The sequence below is a fragment of the Sus scrofa genome, chromosome 13 (assembly GCF_054392235.1).
Source record: "Sus scrofa isolate SSC_HxYL_T2T_F1_AM1 chromosome 13, Sscrofa_HxYL_maternal_Yorkshire_Landrace_v2.0, whole genome shotgun sequence".
NCBI classification, from domain to species: domain Eukaryota; kingdom Metazoa; phylum Chordata; class Mammalia; order Artiodactyla; family Suidae; genus Sus; species Sus scrofa.
Window position 1 is genome coordinate 163,109,531 of NC_139395.1, and position 15,503 is coordinate 163,125,033.

A 15,503-nucleotide genomic window follows, 5' to 3' on the forward strand; every position below is an offset into this window, starting at 1 on the left:
ACGGGAACTCCCAGATTTCTGATCTGTTCTTCTATACCAGTAAATCTACTGTGGATTTGTTCTAATGTATTTTTCATTCCAGGTATTGTATTCTTCAGCTCTGATTATTTCTTTTTTATATTCTTCTAATTCTTTGTTGAAGTTCTCACTGTGTTCATCCATTCTTCTGAGATCAGTGAGCATCTTTACAATCATTATCTTAAACTCTTTATGGGTATATTGCTTATCTTCACTTTGTTTAGTTGTTTCTCTGAGGCTTTATTTCATTCTGTCGTTTGGAAAATATTCCTCTGTCACTTCAATTTGCCTAATTCTGTGTTTATTTGTCTATATATGGTAGGCTTGTTACATGTTCTAATATTAGGCAAATGGTCTTATATGGAAAAGTGATGGGGGCCAGCAGCACACTCCTCTCTGGCCACCAGTACTAGATTCTCCAAGTGTCTCCTCTAGGTTCCATGTTGTTCTAGTGCTGCTGCTAACTGTGAATGAACTAGGAGGCAGAGCTGGGCCCTGGCCTGGCTGGCTGTGAGGCTCCGCTAGCAGATAATTATTGCTCCCCAAGCACCTGGCTGTGTGGCATGATGGAACCTGACTGCTGCTGGCCCACTGGTGGGTGGGACAGACCCCTTATGTTAGTAGGCTAGAGGAAGGATTCCAAAGTGCCCCTTGCCAGTGCCAGTGTCAGTGTGGTAAAACAAGATTCCCAAAATGACTGCTGCCAGTGTCTCCATTCCCAGGGGATTCTAGTTGCCTCCTGCCTTGCTGAGAAGCTCTTCAAGATTAGCAAGTGGGTTTGACCCAGGTGCCTTTCAAACTACAATCTCTGTGCAGGGACTAAGAGCAATGAGGTTTTGTGAGTGCTCTTTAAGAGTGGTGTTCTCTGTTTTCTACAGCCCTCTGGCTCTCCTGAACACAAGCCCCACTTGTTTTCAAAGCCCAACTCTCTGGGGATTTATCTTCCTGGTGCTGGATCCCCAGGGGGGGAAGAGAGATGTGGAGCTAGGGAGGATCTCTGAAGTTGTGATATCCCCCCCATTTGGAAGCTGCTGACCCAGGGATGTGGTTGTTGACAAGGTTGTATCTCTGTCCCCCTACCTGTTTCATGTGGCTCCTTTACATCTTTAGTTGTGGACAGTCTTTTCTGATAGTCTTCAGGTCGTTCTTATAGATAGTTGCTCTCTAAGTAATTGTAATTTTGGTGTACCTCTTGTAAGCAAGTGAGCTTGGGGGTCTTCCTATTCCACCCATCTTGATCTCTTCCCCTTCCTTCCTTTCTTAAAAATCCATCTGCAAGTGGCTGTACTCCAGGGTCAATAAAAGAGTGGATATGGTGACTCTGTCAAAGATGCCACCCTTGACCTCCCAAGAAGGGGAAACAATGCTTAAAGTGAAAAATCCGGCAAGATTAAACATATAGGAACTCTAAGTTCATAAATAGGATAGATGATGTGAAATAAAATCTCAAACTATAATAAAGTAGATATTTATATCTGTTGGCAACTTCAGCCTTCCTGGCAATGCACCACAGATTGCACATAAAAACTGTCATTCTGTCAAAAGATTTTTTTCTGAATGGTAAATAAACACATTGATCTGTCATTACTAATAACCCTCTGGAATATTAGAACATTTTCTTCCAAGTTACAGTCCGTTTGAAGGTTATTGTTGGTAATTTACTGCAGCACATTTAGCAGAGCAAGGAAAGTAGAGTTAGGTCAGACTCACAAAACACCCATATTTCAAACATCAAGGATGCTCTAGAACTGTGTATTATATTAACTGACTCAATAACCTATGTGGTTCAGTAGTCGTCTCCTTTATTCCACCACTTTTATTCAATTTAAATTTTATCTGTTTCTAAAAATAATATTATATGATTTAAATACTTAAAATGAAGATTAAAGAAATAATTTAAGCAAGAAAGAATAATTTTATCCATACCTAGGATGAGACCATCATGGTAATTAAATAATTATTTATCTTCCAACTTCCTAGCAGTAAAGGTTAACACTAAATGTAGTACTACATAGTTATAGTAAAAGCAAATCCAAAATTTTTCTTGGAGAGACATTTTCACAGCGCTAAAATCCTCAACCATGGTTTTCCACTCTATATTGTATATGGAACAGAAAGCAATTGAGTAATATGCACAATGAAAAAACAATAATTTGGTGTTGATCATGAAATATTTTCCAAATGAGTCTTCCTTGTATCAAAATTTAATAAAAACCCAAAAGATAAAGAAAAGTTTGACATGAATATACCTTTGTGGGAAGTGAAGATAGTAGTGCTGGTATATGACATCCTGATGATCTTATTTTTTACAGGTATAGAGGTTGAAGAGCCTAGATAAATGAATAGGTACCTCTTAGCCTGTCTCTTTTAACCACAATTTGTCAGCTATACTTTGAGTGGATCCTTTGCAGAGGCCATTTCAAGATTGAGATCTTTTAAACGTGTCTAAAATGCTGATTTTTTAATGCTATTGACTGGTAACAGTGCTGCTGACATGAGATGGATTTTTACTAAATAAAATATAGGTGAAGTTCCCTAATGTTTATTACAAGATTCTAACTTTGACACCCCCCGCTTCTCTGGTACCACAACCAGAACAAGCTATCCATGTTCAAGAGAGTAATTTAGCTCACTTACCACACTGAATACCATCAAAAAAAATGTAAAATTTTAGTTTTAACGCAGTATGTATTAAGCATCACATCTTCATCAATTATTCATTTTTTGGAAAACCAGTTAGCTCAAAGTTACAGTTAGAGAATTGGACTCTTTAAATGGTAAGATATTCCTTCAACATTGGAATGTGAACAAATCCAGTGACAGGTAACTTACTACTAAATGAGACAGCTTGTCTAGCTTTTGAAACACTCTAAATGTGGGAATGTACTTTTATAAAATTTACCTCTGCCTAACTTTCTACAGTCCTCTCTTCTGCCCTCTGATGCATACAGGATATGCATGATAAACAGAATACATCCATTTCAAACCACTGGTATACAGAAATATTAATTATGCCATGGGTCAAATGTTCATCTTTGCCTATAGCGATGTGTAGTGCAACACAGAAAGCTGACAGCATAATTGTTGTGTGTGTGTGTGGGGGGGGGGGTGTTAATAGTATATGTCATTTTTCTCTATTGACTTAATACTTCTGTTCCTCTCCCTGTGGTGAGAACTAATCTAAATGTTTTGTGGGCCTGCCCTTCCTACAATTCCTAAAAGCTTGCTGCTATTTACTATATGCTTCCACCTCACCCTAGACTACAATTGGTTGGAAAATTGATAAATATCCCAACCACAGGCTACCCATTCATGACCTGGGTGCTTTGGATTACTAAGTGGAGCTGGTCCCATAAGATTCTCTCTTTCTGAAGATGGATGTTAGCTGAACCTACTGTGGTAATCATTTGACAATATGTGCTGTGTGCCTTAAACTTACACTGTTATAAATGTCAATAATTTCTTAATAAAGCTAGAAAATATTAATCAATTAATTTTTTTAAAGATTCTCTCTAAAATACAAAATATATTGTTAGCCATGGTGACTGTTAGAGTAGAAGATCAGGAAGATTGGAGGATGTCTTAATATAAGCAGGAAGATTGGAGAAGATGATTAATAAGATAAAACACGTATTTAAAGAAAGGAGAATAGAGAATACATGCAGAGAAGGACTTGCTGGGAGTTCATCAGGGCCCAAGTAATAGAGAGAGCAATTTTGATACCTGGTGCATTTTGTTTCCAAAGGCCTGGTTAGAATGGTTCTGATCCTCAGGACCAGTCTGACCTCTGTACCCTTGCAATGTCCTCCCACCTTTACTTGATATGATCTGACCTGGGTCTCTGTTCCTTAAAAGTGAGAGGGCTCTGGCTGAAGAGGAATGAAATTCAAACACCCCAGTGTACAGACAGAGAATCCAAGTTACAGAATGAGATTCGAGTTAAGAACACAGAGAGCTAGATATAGCACTGGTAACGGAAATCCTACCACCTAAGTTCCATTTTATGTGGCTAATTACAAGGACAGAGGTTGTTTTATACAATTTTATGCACAAAAAAGGCAGAGATCAAATTAAAACAAATTAGCCATGACTCCAGTCAGCCTCTGTGGCTCAGAGTGCACGTTTATGCATATAAAGAATTAAGTGCACTTTGCTCCACAGATCATCCCCAGAAACTTGGATCTGCTTCCAGGTAAGATGCTGGTCCAACATCCAACTTGTCCCAGTTCCATACTCCTGATAAGCACGAGTTCAGACTGATGCTGGAGCAGATCAAGGGGCTTATGGAAACATACTAGGGGATCCTCCTCACACACTCCTCATCTGTGGATGTGCTGGAATTCTAGGAGGCGAGACTGTGTCTGACTGAGGGACAGAGGGGCAAATGAGGGGCAGAGCATGGGTTACAATTGCTGGGAGGCAAAGGTAGAGATGCCAACTGAGAACGCTGGTTTGAAACATGATTCATAGTATTTTCCAAATGGGAGTTCATACATCATAGTACACAATTTTACTCCATGCAGTATGTATTCATTTTCCCTACCTTCTCCATCCTATTACAAACTTTCAATGAGTCATTCTTGACACATGTTGTATTGTTCTGGACACCAGTTATTTTGAAAAACAGCATGGAATAAATCGTTCTCTCATTACTTCATATTCCTAGGAGCCATTGGTAATTTCATTTGGTTTGTAATATTTCTTTTTTTGGTTCATAAAATATACCCTTCACTGAAGCCCCAAGGTAATCATGCATGAAAAATAAAAACATTAGAAAGCAAAATTTTACCTCACAAAATTCCCATTTTGTCTATGCCCAAGAGAGGCTTTCTATTGGGAATTAGAGTGGGAAGCAAGAAGGCAGAGAGAAAAGACATGGACTTCATAGTTAAAGTGATTTCTAACAGACACAAGATACATATTTAAAATATGGCAGAAATTACATTCAGCAAAACCAAAGCAAAAAGGCAGAGTGAAATGAATCACAGAAATGTCTGCTCCAAATCTGAAAATTAAAATACTGCTCTGAATAGAACAGATATGATTCCCAATCGAACAATGAGCTGAAATCCAGGAAGCTTTCAAAAATAAATAGAAAGTAATCACAGTGAAGAATAAAGATAAGTGCACCTTCTCATTTATGTGAGCGGACAGTAGCTCCACAGACACTTGCTTATTAAAATGGATTGTTACCCAGACTGTAAGGAGCAAAATGAAATGGATCATAAAGTTGCTCATTTTAATTCTACAATATCTCAATGAAAATATATTTCCAAATTAAGATATAATATACCAGATTAAATCTCAACATCTGAGTGATCAGAGAACAGAGAGGGATTCTGAATTAGCCAACAATCTATTGTTTGGGACAAAGTGAGTTTTTGTCAAAGTGATGGACCCATGATTCTAACTCAAGGGTTTGTTAGGAGGTCTCTGTCTATCCCTCCCTCATTGACAACTGCTATCCTTACCTTTTCTAGGTAAAGGCAGCTCTGCCCTCACTGCTACAGAGTGACTGAGCTGGCCATGATGTTACTTATTTGGACACCAGGATATAAACCCTGCGTTCACTGAGTTTACGTATCTGTGAATAAGTTATTTATTGCTATTTTACAAACTTTTCCAAAACTGAAGGACTTAAAACAACTTACTGGCTTGGGATTCTGCGATCTGGGCTGGACTCAGTTGGAAAGTTCTTTTGCTCATTTTTCCTGAGGTCACTCACAGTGGCCTGACTAGAGGTGGATGGTCCAAAATGGCCCTATGTCACTAGATCTGTGGTTCCTCGGTTCTCTTCCACATGGAGGCAACAGCCTCTTGAGACAGCAAACCCCAATACTCAAGTACATACTAAGCCTCTGTCTATATCCTTTTTACTGATGTTCCACTAGCCAAAACCACATGGTAAGTCACAAAGCCAAACCCAGAATCAGTATGGGAGAGAAATCACACAAAGCTGTGAAATTCCAAAAGTCATTATTCACAGGGCTGTTAATATAACAATATACTAAAACTCTCATTTGAGGCTGAGCATAAAGTATAAATTACTGAACATGGCATTGGTAGCTCTAGGTATTCTTATCCCAAATCACCTTTCCTTTTGTTGTCCCACAGAAATGTTACAGTAGCGAAAACCACCATATGCTTCAACTTGAAGACAAATCTGCATGTCATGTCCAGAATTCTGTCCTTTTCTACTGCTGAAACACACTCTTATGGAATCCACTCTCTCTACTTAGCTCCTTCCATCTATCAAGAGTCCTGGCCATCCTTCAAGGTTCAGGTCCTAGGTTGCCCCTTCCATGAACACCTACCTCCATTACTGTCCTAACAAATTGGTATTTCTCGCTTCTCCAAACTTAGCATCAAGGTGGCACGTGCGGAAATGACAGAGGCTTTGGAATCAGGCATATCTAGTGTCAAACCCCAGATCTTCAAATTATTAGTTTGTGATTATGGTCATATTACTTCAGGTACCTGTTTTGCTCTTTATCCTATTATTTTAACAACATCTCTCATCAAAGAATGTGAATCTTTGAAGATACAAATAAGTATTAATCCCATTTTATTGCCCAAGCATACATCTCTATCACTCCAAGGTCTAGTGTTTATTCAAATTTAGCTGAAGGTAGAAAACAAGGAAAGAAAGAAAAGTAGAGAGGGAAGGATGTTGATATACATTTTACTTCTTAAAGTAAATGACACTGAGGGTACAACCTTTCTTTGTGAAGAGGGAAGTTAATAATCACCGCCTGATAATTATTGAAACTGCTATGCTGCCAAGGCATACTAAGTGTCACTGCAGGAAAATTTTTTTTGAACCATAGTAGGTCACTATTTCATAAGTAAAAATGTCATGGATTTCAGACCTAGAATAGATGCTAAGAGGTTGTTTAACCTAGCTTATCTCTTCAAACAGAATTGTGCCCAATTTATGAAGACCAAGTTGAGGCCTGCTTAGCATTTCTGAAGGGAAGGAATGATTCTGCTGAGAGGAGGCGTGACAGACAGACTCCCATTGCTGACACACTCTAAGGAAGATGCTGATGGTGGACATGTAATTTTTAGCAAGTCACTGTTAAAACTACCTACATTTTTTCCAATTATACGGTTATGTCCATCAACCTGGTTTGGAGCAGTGCTGGAAAGTTATTGGGGAAATAATGGTAGATAACGAAGCTAAGAGGCAGGGAAACTTAGAGCAATGTGATTGGAGTTGGAGGGAGGCAGTCTTGGGTGAATGATTTTAAAAATGACCAATAGAAGAAAACTGTCAAAACCAAATTTCCATTTCCATGTGGACTTCCATATATCTTGATCTGTCTCAAGTTATGTAAAAGTTTCTCAGGATATCAACTGATGCAGAAAGACAGATGCTATGTGCTATCGCTTACAAGTAGAATCTTAAAAAATCCAATTCATAGAAACAGTAGAAAATGGTTTCCAGGAGCTAGGGAATGAAGAAAGTAGAGAGGCTGATAAAAGGGTACAAACTTTCATTTATAGAAGGAATGAGGTCTAAGGATCTAATGTACAACATGGTCATTATATTACTGGACTGTATAATTAAAATTTGCTAACAGAGTAGAACTTAAGTATTCCCACCCAAAAAGGAAAAAAAAAAAGGTAAATATATCAGGTGATGGATACATGAATTAATTCAATGGTGGGAATCTTTTCATAATATATATCAAATCATTGTGCCATACACTTTAAATATCTTACAATTTAATTGTCAATTATACCTCAATAAAACTGACAACCCCCCCAAAAAAAAATCAGTATCTAAAATACTGCAGTATTCCTATTACAAAGGTTACAAGATGAGCTGAAGAAAATTAACTTTAAGAAAGCCTCTCTGAGCTTTAAAGCTCAAACAAATTATTCAACCAGAACATTAAAGCTGACAATTTTGTCAATTATATGTCAATAAAGCTAGGGGGGGAAGCATTGCCAAAGCCAATATCATGAAGCTTCTTTCTACATTTTCTTTTAGGTACTTCATAGCTTTAGTCTTACATATAGATCTTTAATTCATTTTGTTAATCTCCTTATATAGCATAAAGTATCCAGCTTCCTTCTTTTTACATGTGGCTATCCAATTTTTCCCAACACCATTTGTTCTTTTCCCTACTATGCAGTCTAAGAACCCTTGCTGAAAATCATTTGACAGTAGGCATGGTGGGGGGGGGGTATTTCTGGGCTCTCTATTCTGTTCCATATGTCTATATGGATGTCTCTATTCTAGCACCTTATTGTTTTTATTACTGCAATTTTATAATTTTTTAAAATATATTGTTTTAAAATCAGGAAAGGAGAGACCTCCAACTCTGTTCTTCTTTTTCAAGATTGTTTTGGCTATTTAGGGGGGTCCTGCCTTGAGATGCCATATGAATTTCTGTGAAAAATACCACTGAGATGTTGAGAAGGATTGCAATGAACCTATAGACTGCTTTGGGTAGCATACACATTTTAACGATATTAAATCTTCTTACCCATGGGCATGGGATGCCTTTCCATTTATTTGTATATTCTTTAGTTCCTTTCAGCAATATATTACATTTTTCAATGTACAAGTCTTTGACCTTAGTTAAATTTATTGACAAGCATTTAAAAAATGCTATTGTAGGTCACTGCAACATTATTTATAACAGTCAAGACATGGAAGAAACCAAAATGTCCATCAACAGAGGACTGGATAAAAAAGAAGTGGTACGTATATACAGTGGAATATTATTCATCCATAAAAAAGCATGGAATAATGCCACCTGCAGCAACATGGATGGACCTAGAAATTATAATACTAAGTAAAATAAGTAAGACAGAGAAAGACAAATATCATGAGATCACTAATATGTGGAGTCTAATAGAAATGATACAATAGAACTTACAAAACAGAAACAGACACAAAGATTTCAAAACCAAACTTTATGGCTACCTAAGGGGAAATGTTGAGTGAGGGATAAATTAGGGGGTTGGGATTGATATATACACTACTATATATAGAATATACAGATAATGTGGACCTACTGTATAGCACAGGGAAATTTACTCAGTACTGTGTGGTAACCTATATGGGAAAAGAATCTGAAAAGGAATGTATGTATGTACAACTGATTTACTTTGCTGTATGCCTGAAATTAACCCAACTTTGTAAGTCAACTATATTCCAATAAAATTATTGTGTAAAAAAAATAAACTAAAAATGCTCTTGTAAATTGGTTTTCTCAATTTCTTTTCAACTGTTCATTGTTGATATACAGAAATGCATCTGATTTTTGTATGTTTTATTTTGTATACTACAACTTGCTGAATTCATTTATTAATTCTAATTTTTTGTAGAATTTTTAGGGTTTTCTATATACACAATTATGTCATCTACAGAGATAATCTAACTTCTTCCTTTCCAATGTGGGTGCTTTTTATTCATTTTTCTAGTCTGATTGCTCTGGTTAGGACTTCCTGTACTATGTTAAACAAAGTAGTGAGAGTGAGCATTCTTGCCTTGTTCCTGATCTTAGAGGAAAGGATTTCAGTTTTTCTCCACTGGATATATTAACTATAGGCTTGTCATATATGGTCTTTATCATATTGAGGTAGTTTCCTTCTATTTCTGGTTGAGTGTTTTTATCATGAAACGGTGTTGAATTTTGTCAAATTATTTTTCTGTATCAATTGACATGATTGTGTAGGTTTTATCTTTCATCTGCTAATGTGGTGTATCACATTGATAGATTTTTGTATGCTGAAGCATTCTTGCACTCCAGGAATAAATCTCACTATGTCATGGTGTATAATCTTTTTAATGTGCTGTTGAATTTGGTTTGCTATTTACTTTGTTGAGGATTTCTGCACTTATATTCATCAAAGATATTGGTCTGTAGCTTTCTTTTCTTATAGTATCTTTGTTTAGCTTTGTTATCAGGGTAAGGGTAATGCTGGCCTCATAAGATGAGTTTGGAAGTGGTTCCTCTCTTCTAATTTTTTGGAGGATTTGAGAAGGATTAATGTTAATTCTTTTTTAAATGTTTGGCAGAATTTTCCAGTGAAGCCATCTAAGGCTAGGCTTTTCTTTGTTGGGAGGTTTTCGATTAATTATTCATAATCCTTACTGGTTTTAGGTCTATTCAAATTCTTTATTTCTTCATGACTCATTCTGGAAAATTATAACTTTCTGGGAATTTATCCATTTCTTCTAAGTTATCTAATTGTTGGCATATAATTGTTCATAATTTCCCTCTGTGACATCAATTACAATGTCTACTTCTTCATTTCTGATTTTAGTTGAGTCTTATTTTTTTCTTAATCTAGCTACAGATTTGTCAATTTTACTGACCTTTTCCAAAAAAAAAATCAACTTTCAGTTTGTTCGTTTTTTCCACTGTTTTTCTACTACTTTATTTATTTACATTTTAATCTTTATTATTTCCCTCCTCTGCTAACTTTAAGGTATAGAAAGTCTTATGCCAGAGTCAGGCACACAGTAAATACTCCATAGAAGGCCTCATCTAATTATTACTGCACACTCCCTCTCTCTCAATACAGTCCTTGGTTGGTGAGTGTCATTTTAGGGGTATGACAGAAATAACCAGATAGAAAAATAGAAAAACTCGTTTTTTAACACTGAAGCTGGGTTAAGACTTAGCATGAATATCTCAGATGCATAAATTATAATGAGACACAAATGCAGCTATAATTAAACTAACTAATTTTATGAACTAGAAACAAAGTCTCTGCCCAGGTTTATGCAGCCTCTTTTTTAAAGTTTTTTTTTTTTTTTATGAAAGAGAGAACCAATTAAAGAGCCTGAGTGGAAGCTTGAATTAGTATTAAACAGAGGCACAAAAGTGATAAAGATAATTCCTTGCTAGTTTCCCAAATTGCCAGCAATAATAAGCAAAATTAATTAAAGTTTTCATACGATGAACTTTTCTCTTCCTTGGACAAAAATTTCTGATATCCACACTTACATGAAGTAAACTACCCAACTTTTTGTGCTATCTTCCTTTAAGGAATATTCACTGCAAAATCAGGAGAGGCTATAAGGTAAGAAAGGCATGTGGATCCTCTCTTTTCCAGAATGAGTGGTGGATGTCCACTGAAAAACATGTAAATTTGTTTTAGCATCTGTTTTTGTCTTATTCCCTAACAAGCAGCTAACCATCACCAAATGGACTGATTAGCATTTGCATATTTATCCTGCCAAAAAGGGAGGAAGAGAAACAATCCAAGTCAGAATAAAACTTAAACACTCTATAGAGCTGAGGATACCATTTATCCTTTGTATTTTAAATCATCATGGGTTCAAGAATTCATAAAACACAAAAACTAAACTATGAAATAGAGGACAAAAGAACCCTGCATAACATGGAGAATATGATTTTCTTAATAAGTTTTAATATTTGTGAAGATGAATCTATTACCCTGATGAGACAGACAGAATACAGACAATGAAATCAACTTTAGACAAAACCCAAGTTCCTCCATTTACTTGCTGTGTGAGTTTAGACAAATTGCTGACCTCTTTGAGTGGCAGGTTTTTCATCTCTAAAACTGGGGTTAAAGTAGCTGTCTTGCTGGTGGCTCTTGAACCATGCATGGGTTACCTGCCTACCTCATGCCCAGCTCACAACAGGAGCTGAGGATAGTGTTAGAGCCCTTCTTTCTCTTATCTTCTATCTTTTATTTCTCTGCTTATTGTGACTTATTGTTGGGTTCAAGTTACTCCCCACTTCTGATTATGAAGCTGTTCCTTAAGGAACAAACCCTGATTTTTCATGGCAACACTGAAGGAAGATGTGATGTCTATCAAGTCTGGATATTCCATTTCTAGGTTATTATTAACAAGTAAATCCTTCTGAACCACACATGTAAAGCTCACATAACATTCATTCTTTGGAATATTAAAAAATGAAAGAGAAAAGATAAAGGGAATGGAGGTTGAAGAAGAGCTCAAATCCATTGACAGGAGGAGCTTCATAGGTCCATGGGTTTATTCATGTAATCTTGCAATGTGAGTGGTCTTGCTGATCACCTTAAGTGAAGACCCCTGACTCATGCAGAGAAGCTTGAAGCTCTGCTTATAACCCAGTTTCAGCTAAAAAAAATTCAGAGAATTGATAAAGTCATTGTCTTCTTGAAAGAGAAAAGTTAGAGGAGTCTCTCACGGACCAAGACACAGCAATCTGGGTTGAAGGCAAAGCTGGATGCCCCTTTGATTACTTATCCATTACGCCTTCACTTCACTTATGTCTTAACTTTTTCCTAATTTAACAGAATCAATGTGACATTGTACAACGTATCCTGCATGAACAAATAACATGCATGAAGTCATACAGGATCAGAAAAATTTGATCCTTTTGTAAATTTGCGCTTATCCACTCTGACGTGTATGATCAATCATTACATCAGGCCCCCAATGAATGGCATTTTCTTGAGTCCACTTCTCTTTGCAGTGTGAGTTGCCACTTCTCCTATCAAGAGGAAGAATCTACTTTCCCATCATCTGAATGTGAGCTGGGCTTGTGACTTTCTGAGATCAATAGGATGTGGTGAAATGACAGCGTACAATCCAAGGCAAAGCCTTGAAGATAGCTTGCAGCTTGTAGGAAAGCCTCACAGAGAGCCAAAACCCACCATCAGATAGGCTAATGAGATCCTCTAGGAACAGCCCAGCCCAAGCTCATCAACCAATTCCCTAAGAACACGTGAGTGAGTCCAGCCAACAAGAGAGGAGCAAAAGGATTTCCCAGCTGAGTCCAGTCCTGTGATATTGTGATTTATAATAGAAATATATATTTGGTCTTACCCCAGGTTTCTAGTACAGAGCTCCTAAAATTGCTGGGATTTCCTAAGTGATAAGAGTAATAAAGGTGTTTTTGTTATGTTGATAAGGTTACTTTGGATCTGCACATATACACAGGGGCTGGTTGCTGGAGAACCAACCATGTTGGTTAGAGGACTGGAACTTTTAGTCCCATCTCCTGACCTCCCAGGAGGGGAGAAAAGCTGGAAGCTAAAAGTCCACTCCACTGCCAATGGCTAATGAATTAATCAATTATGCCTATATAATGAAGCCTCCATAAAAATCCAAAAAGGTGGGGTTTAGAGAGCTTCTGGGTTGGTGAACATGTGGAGGTGCTGTGCTGGGAGAGTGGTCCCCTTTCAGAGAGGCCAGAGAAGCTCTGTGCTCCTTCCCTATATCTTGCACTAAGCATCTCTTTCATCTGGCTGTTTCTGGGCTATATCCTTTTATAATAAACCAGTGATCTATGAAATAAAATATTTCTCTGAGATGTGTGAGCTCCTAGCAAATTAACTGAACCTAAGAAGGGGGGGTCTTGGAAACCTCCAACCTATAGCTGGTCCATCAGAAGCACAGGTGACAACCTAGACTTGTGACTGGCGTCTGAAGGGGTGCTGCAACTTTACAGAACTGAGCCCTTAACCTACTGCACATGAAGCCATCTTCAGGCAAGTAGTGTCAGAGTTGAGTCAGATTGTAGGACACCCCACTAGTATCAGAGAATTGTCTATCAGGTGATGTGGAGAAAAACACATTGGAAATGGGTACAGAATCATAAGCCCCAAACGCCAATGTATGGAACTATAACCAAATACACAATAATAACTTCAAGCTACTAATTTCTGGTTTGGTTTCTTTTCCAGTAATAGATAACTGACAACACTAGGTAAAACAACTTTGGCAAACTTTTGATACAAAATAAAAATGAGGCACAGAAAATCAGTCACCCCCACCTCACATTTTTTTCATATCCAGTTACCTTTTTTTCATTCTCTTTTTTTCCTTAGCAGTTCTGCAACTTTTAAGATGACTTACCATCCTTCTTTTGAGATACCTCCTTGATTTCCTTCACTGTTTTCTTGGGCATCCCCCTACCTCAGTCTCCTCCTTCTCCGTCACCTTTGCCAGTTTCTTTTCTTCTAGATTCTCAGCAGCCTAGTTCTTGACTCTCTGCCCTTCTCTCCCTGTCTGGCTCCTTTAGTGAACTTACTCACTTGTGTGGCTTCACCTTGATAATTAGCTCCTCCATTCTGAAGACATACAGGTGTCTAACTATTGCCTTATTCTCTCCATATCATTGGTTTTCAATAAGTACCTATGATTGGCTTTTCATATGGTTTCATATCGAAAATAAAATACACAAATTGGCGAGGAATATCAGAAATATGTTTGATAAAACTGAAAACATCTGAAAATCTCTTAAGGGGTTCTGATTTCAAAAGAAGATTTCCCACCTGACTGTGAAAGTTTGCATATTAAATTCAAGTCAAAATATTTCCCAACCTCAATGAGGAAACCAAAGGGGAAAAAAAAAAGCCAATATGAGTTTAACTCTTATTCTAAACCCAAAGACACAAGATGAATGAAAAATTCAAGTATTAAATACTCACATGTCGCTGGTGGCTTAAATACCCTTTTGTGATCCTCACTTCAACATTCAAAGATACTTCTGCCAGTTCCAAATAGGAATCCACATGTATTCCAGGCTTCAAAGAATGAAATAAAACAATAATTTCAATTTTATAAGTCCTCAGAGTGAAAACAACTGAGATGTAGCCTTTTTCTGGCTGGTGTGTGTTCCAATCCCTGCAGGCCAATTAAGTTCTTTCAAAGCCCCAGCAAGGGTTTGAAGGTTAATTAAAATGTGTGATTTAGGAAAAAAGAGAAAAACCAAACTGAGGATAGTACATAGGCACATACACCACCAGCTGCCTTGGAAGCAACATTTAATTAACCAGCAGTGAGGCGCAGCACCCGCTTTTTCTCCCATCTCTGCCCAGACACCATGGCTGCAGAGTGCCAAGGTCTCAGTAGGTGCTGTGTACAAGGAGAGCGTATGGGATGTTTCTCCATTCTCCACTCCCTCCCTGTCCCCTTCTACTAGACAGAGATCCTGTTTCTGGTGTCTTTATATCACACTGTGCTAAGACTTCCTCCCACAAATAGTAGATCTTTAACCATCAACCCTCTTTCAAAGCCCCACAGAGGAACTGTTCTCACCTCTCTTAGTTCCCCTCCACACACAACCTTCCCATCTATTTCCTGCTTTTCAGAGTGGCGGCTACCTGGTTAATTAACCAATATGCTAATCCTCTCTGGAAATACCTGCCTTTTAACCGATGGGGACACAGGACTAGAAGGCCCATCAACGGAAAGGGGTAGCCAGCCTCAAAGATAGCCCCAATGATCCCTGCCTCCTGATTTGCACACCCTGGGTTGGTCTGGATGATCAACAGCATATAACAGAAGCAATTCTGAGTCACTTCCAAGATTAGGTTATTTAAAACAACAACAACAACAACAAAAAACCTTTTATCTTAGGCTTTCTCTTTTGTGCTACTTGCTCTAGGGGAAACCACAGAGTAGGAGCCCTGTGACTCGTCATGAGGAAGTGAAGAGTCACGTGAGTTGAGTGTGGAAGTCATTCCTTCAGCCCTAGTGAAGCCTCAGAGGGCTCATA

The 15,503-nt window shown here is 37.7% G+C and overlaps 1 protein-coding gene across 3 annotated transcripts in view; it reads right to left on the reverse strand.

Moving 5' to 3' along the window:
- CD96 (CD96 molecule) overlaps positions 1–14,944 on the reverse strand; it is a 283,642-nt gene extending 268,698 nt beyond the window's left edge. Inside the window, exons 1-2 of one of the 3 annotated variants that reach the window (XM_084986928.1) lie at positions 14,744–14,929; positions 14,434–14,529 (exon numbers count right to left, since the gene is read on the reverse strand). The gene's annotated coding sequence lies outside the window, so the exon portion shown is untranslated. Of the gene's footprint in view, positions 1–14,433 lie in introns of all 3 variants that reach the window. The other 2 variants (XM_084986926.1, XM_084986927.1) reach the window with 2 other exon arrangements.
- Positions 14,945–15,503: the final 559 nt, after the last annotated feature.